A 5,697-nucleotide genomic window follows, 5' to 3' on the forward strand; every position below is an offset into this window, starting at 1 on the left:
CACTGACTGTTGTTGTTTTTTGTTGTTGTTGTTGTTGTTGTTTTTAGTAGTTAAGCACAAAGCTGCACAAAGGGCTATTTGTGCTCTGCCCACCACGAGTATCGAAACCCGGTTTCTAGCGTTGTAAATCCGCAGACATGCCGCTGTGCCACTGGGGACCACTGATTGTTTTCACTTTGTTTTTCAATATCACATTCCAAGTTGCACTTTTTATTTTATTTAATTCGTTAAAATTTACCCACAGGTCTTTGCTAATTTTGCATCCTTCAAATTATTATCGAAAGTGCAAAAAATATCTTTAGTATACACGTGATTCCTTGGGTCCACATACATACACAATTTGTTCTTTTTATTTAACCTATGTTGATCACCTTTGGATGTATTCACTTTTCTTTCGAAACATTGTTTGTTGTTGTTGTTTTTTCATTTTGCTAGTTCATTTTCATACTGAAAAGCCAACACATGAATTTAAATTGGAAGTTCGCATTTGATGGAAAATAAGGTAGGCCAAATTCTGTTGTTTAAAACCTGGCTTCAGGTTAACAAATATTAGACTCTCAAATCCTCAGTTGTACCTCACAGTTTTACTATATTGTTTTAAGCTATATTTTAATTTTGTATTTTCAGTGTTGGCTAGAGTGAGTTGTGGGTTTTAATGCTGATATTCAGATCAAAAGGTTTAACAAGATAAGGCTAGGACACCTAGAAAATTCTAAAGACGTAATGTTAAGTTTTTCTAGTATATTCAAAGCTAGATTATAAATACAAGATAGTTGTGAAGTGTTTAGAGTTGGTTTTTCCAAGATAGAGAGTTGAATCAGTCAGTGCATTTTCATGAAATATTTGGATCTGTGTTTGCTATCGCGCTCATCAAGTTACTTTGTACAAGTTATTTGGTTTGTGGTACGTTAGGCAATGCCATTTGTAACGTAGGCCTACAATAGTTTATGACAGTGTACATGTATTCAAGCTTGTAGAAACGTAAAAGAAGGAAATGAACTAATTTACTATAGTTTATGTGAAGTGGAGTTTGAATTATTTTCACTAGATAATTTAAAAGAACCGACTAACAAAAGACCAACATACAACACTTAGTTTCAGAAGTGCTATTGTATTTTGATAAAGATAAAATGGAACTTTAAATATATTTGAGATAAGAAACGTACTAAACAAGATAAAACAATCGAAAGAAGGAAAAACAGAAAGACACAGAGCATTTACGGAGGAACAAGAAGAAAGAGATTAGAATACCAGAAAGAACGAGACCAGAAAATTATTTTAAAACTATAGAAACTAAGAAAAAACAAAAGAAGGGGCAGAAAATTAGAAGAATGTGACGTGAATTAAAGAAAGTGGTGAAAGAAAGAAAGAAATACTGTATTTAAAGAGGAATTAAATTAAAGAATAAATCTGTTTGAAGGCAAGATTAAAGAAGCTATTGAATATGTACAGAGAGAATATAACAGCAAGTTTGAAGAAATGTAAGATACCAAAAAGTAGAGAAAGACTGTGATGATAAAATTGAAGGAGTACAAAAAAGAACATTGTTGAGATAGACAAAACCATCAGTAACAGGATAAAATATCTGGAAAATGTTTTATTAGATGCATGTAGTAAACCAACTACATCTCTTTCTGCATTGGCTCAGGAGTTTTCGCCTTGTAATGCCATCTATTGCAAAATATGTACCAAGTATATACCTATTACCATTATTGCTGTGCCACCTTTTGGAATTTTTTTCCTGGACTACTCCATCCATGACACTAACAAATCCAATTTCAGAATTTAACTGGCCAATTCAACACCAATCAATTGAGAAACCAACAGACTATGATGGGAAAATATCATGAGAATGACTTCAATAGTGAACAACAAGCTATTCATCTTGCTGCCCATCTAAAAGGAGCAAATTTGATAGCATCTGGTAACCTTTTATTTAAGAGCTGTAACAACTATTAAGCATTGGTAGCATTCTTATCCAACAGAAAGAAGTATCCAAAGCTCCAATAGGTTCAGAGGAAAGAAGATATCTTAACCAAAGTTTGGAAAATTCGGAAAGGCTTACCCAATTACCTTTCCCAGGCGTTCCTCATCAAACAAAGCATTCCTTAGCATGTGACCAGTTAATAGACACCATAACAGTTGAGGATATGACAATTAGACCGAAGCATAGTATGTGTACATCTTTAACAGCTTCTTTGCAGTTGGTGTTGGAACTATAATACATTAAGATCACAGAAAACTACTAAAGACATTATTCCAAAATTATGGGTTCATCAGGTCGAGTAATATTGAAACATTTTCTCGTGCTGACGACATTTTAAGAGACCTAAAATAGGATAAACTACAAGACAATAAGTATTTCAAGTGTAGCTTGAAAGGACATATTGTCAAGAACTGCAGACAAAAGCTTGTAGAGAATAGGAACTCCTCCCAAAGGATACCAGAAAGAGGGAACTGCTATAGATGTAAAAAATTTGGTTTTATAAACGTGGTAAGCCTATCAGTTACAATCGAGACTGTAAGAAATCAACAGCTGTTATCAAGTCAAAGAAACAGAGCCCATACAGATCAAAAGAACAACTCAGAACTTACGAGACATCTTGAAAACGGGAAATAGATGGATTTATAAACCCAAGTTCAGTTACAAATACTTCATCTACTACAAATGAGAAAAGAAGTTCATCATTTAAGGAAAGTCGTCCATAAATCCACGGGCTTATTGATGAAAACCTTGCTGTATACTGATTGAAATTGGTTACATAACTACAACTGTTCATCCCAATTTCTTAATAAAGAATAGGTACTTGCCTCCAGAGATTAAGAAAAAGAGGGACTGATGCAAAGAGCAGGTGGACATAAAGCTCCAGCAAAAGGAAAATTGAAATTTATCATTCCTGTGAGGAGCTTCTCTTTGACTCATGCAATTGACACAAAAGAAAAGTGGATTTTGGGAAGTGGCTTCATGCGGAGAATGGACGCGAAATCAGGCTAGTTCAGATAGCTTCATAATATATGACCAGTAAGTCCCTGTACATTACATGGCAATTACTACACCATGGGTTGTATGTGAAGTGGAAACATGGACGATGGTCATTGTGCCACCAACAAATCAGATATTCATATCAGAAGTTAATAGAAACGATTCTTCATGTATTGAACAGCGTGCAGAAGAACCAAATACTCCAGCATGTCGTGAGGGATTGTTGGTTGAAAATGCTCTCGTGAATGTGAAGAATAAAGATGTTGTACATGACTTTACCCTGGAAAGACTTAAATTAAAAGACTTGTGATAAAATTAATGGTAGTTCTGTTTTAAGTGCTGATAAAACTGGATTTCACTGAGATGATGTGGTATGGCTGAACAATTATTTGTCAGGAGAGGGCAAAAACTCCAAAGTTAAGTATGTGTTTATAGGAGAGGCAATCCAAGCCAAAGGTCATCTATCAAAATCATCTCTGGAAGTATGTCGGTAAGAGTATGGTCAATTAAATAACTCCAGAGAATAACCCCAACTGGCAGAGGAGCCTAGATTTTCTGTCGAGACTACTTCCAGAGGATCATCAATGTTGAAGCTATCAATGAATTCACCCAAACATCTACCCAGGAAGAAATCCCTCGGTGACTGGAAGGCCAGTGGCGACAAGGGATAAGACACTATCCCATCCATATACTATGTGCTTCAGAAGAGAAAACCACAAAAAAATTGGTGAATGGACAATTTAGTGTAGTTTTTAATTTTTGTAGTAGGATTGGTCCAAGGACACCTCAGTTCACGACAGTGTTGTCAAGTATATTCTTAATGTTATAATTTAAATGTTGGCCAAAGGACCTGTAGGCCTCCATAATGACGTTCAGGTTGAAAGGTTTAAAAAATATTTCTAGAACACCTAGAAAGCACAAGGAGTGTTACACCAAGTTTTCTAGCATATTCGAAGCTAGATCATAAATACGAGATAATTTTGAAGTGTTTAGAGCTTTTTCTCTAATATATTGAAAGCTAGATTTTGAATATAAGATAGTTGTGAAGTGTTTAGAGTTTTTCATGATAGAGAGTAGAATCAGTCAGTGTGTCTTCGTGAAGTATTTTGATCTGTGTTTGCTATTACAATCATGGAGTTACTTTGTTCAAGTAAGTTGATTTGTTTTACTTCAGTAAACGTCATTAATAATATAGGCCTAGAACAATTTATGACAGTTTACAAGTGTTCAAGCTTATAAAAATGTGAAAGGATGAAATAAACTAATTCATTATAATCTATGTGGATTAGATTTTGAATTATTTTCAGCAGATAATTTAAAAGAACCCGCCAACGAAAGAACAATATACAACAGTATTATGAATTGTTATTGCGTACTGAACTATTGTAGTACAACATTAATAAATCGCCTGCTCTAAAGTAATATCCACTAATAAACTTAATAAAATTTTCTTTCTATGCACTTACAATTTTCCACTTTTTCATATTATTGTTATACTAGGGAAAGACCAATGTCACCCTGTGCTTTTGCTTAGAATTTTCACTTTTAAATTAGGCCCAAGCAATAAAAGGTCGTAGTTAAAATCAAACTGGATTAAATTTGCATTTAAAATATCTTAATTGTAGGTATTTATTTTTACCTTCATATTAATGTTTGTAGTAATTTTTTGACTTAAAAATCTTACTTTACTAGAGCTTTTCAGAAAATAAATTTTTTGTGGAGTCTTCAAAGAATAGGTATGAGAGAAAATTTCCAATAGTCTTTAGAGATTTATTTTGTGGTTAAGCACAAAGCTACATCATGAGCTATTTGTTTTGTGCCAACCGCGGGTATTAAAACTTAAGTGTTAGCGTTAGAAGCCCTCATACTTACCGCTGTCCCACTGGGGGACGTTTAGAAGAACAAGTCAGTTATATTGGCGTACACGTAAGAAGCTTCTGCACATAGATCTCTTAACACAATGTAACTATTCCATAATTATTCCAGATTCTTACATTTCTATGTTTCAGAGTAAAGTATAATTAATACAAGTCTTAATTAAGTACACAAATGCAATTTTGGTGAGTGAAATTAGTTGAAAGTTTCTTTTTTATTAAATTTTTGAATGCAAAATTACACAACTCTTTGATTTCTTCGCGAAATTCAGTTTTATTTTTATATTTTGTTTATTTGGGAAGTAATTACAATAAAGTAATAATACATAGCAGAAAACATCAACTGCGTAAATAAAATCAGTTTTGTTATTGCCATGTGGTCAAACATTTTTATCTAACAGTGCAAAGTTACATTAGTTCTCTATACAATCATAATATTTGAGATAACTCCCTAATTTATCTGTTGAACAGTATTAACCAACAGTATTGAATACTAGTCTGTTGGGTTCTCTCGTGAATTTTCGTAAAGAATATACTAGTAATGAGTTTTGAGTTTTCACAATCTTTTAACAGTTTTAAATTTCATAAGGACTTCTCTTACATTACGTATGACAACAGACTTTTCGGTCAACAAAATGTTAACTAAATTCTTGTGCAGAATATATTGCCACAAATTCAAGTTACACGCATTTTAAAACCCTGTCACGCCTCTGTGTTCGTTTGTTAATTTCCCAGTATAAATTCTTCCGAGGAACTTCAGAGATACAAGTCCTTTCTTAAATAAAACTATTTTATTCTTTCTCAGTTCAACTTTGCAATACACTTAATTCCCACAGTCAG

This window comes from Limulus polyphemus, unplaced genomic scaffold (assembly GCF_000517525.1).
Source record: "Limulus polyphemus unplaced genomic scaffold, Limulus_polyphemus-2.1.2 Scaffold1469, whole genome shotgun sequence".
Classification (NCBI taxonomy): domain Eukaryota; kingdom Metazoa; phylum Arthropoda; class Merostomata; order Xiphosura; family Limulidae; genus Limulus; species Limulus polyphemus.